Genomic DNA, 504 nt, shown 5'->3' on the forward strand with positions numbered 1-504 from the left:
TTTTTGCGATGTTTCTTTTATTTATTTATTTATTTATTTTTACTTTTTTATTTATTATTATTATTATACTTTAAGTTCTAGGGTACATATGCACAATGTGCAGATTTGTTACATATGTTGGTGTGCTGTACCCATTAACTTGTCATTTACATTAGGTATATCTCCTATTGCTATCCTTCCCCCCTCCTCCCTCCCTACAATAGGCCCTAGTGTGTGTATTCCCTTTCCTGTGTCCAAGTCACCTCATTGTTCAATTCCCTCCTATGAGTGAGAACATGCGGTGTTGGGTTTTCTGTTCTTGCGATAGTTTGTTGAGAATGATGGTTTCCAACTGCATCCATGTCCCTACAAAGGACACAAACTCATCCTTTTTTATGGCTGCATAGTATTCCATGGGGTATATGTGCCACATTTTTCAAATCCAGTCTGTCACTGATGGACATTTGGGTTGATTCCAAGTCTTTGCTATTGTGAATAATGCTGCAATAAACATCATGTGCATGT

The sequence above is a fragment of the Colobus angolensis genome, unplaced genomic scaffold, assembly GCF_000951035.1.
Source record: "Colobus angolensis palliatus isolate OR3802 unplaced genomic scaffold, Cang.pa_1.0 Scaffold567, whole genome shotgun sequence".
In the NCBI taxonomy this organism is placed as follows: Eukaryota; Metazoa; Chordata; class Mammalia; order Primates; family Cercopithecidae; genus Colobus; species Colobus angolensis.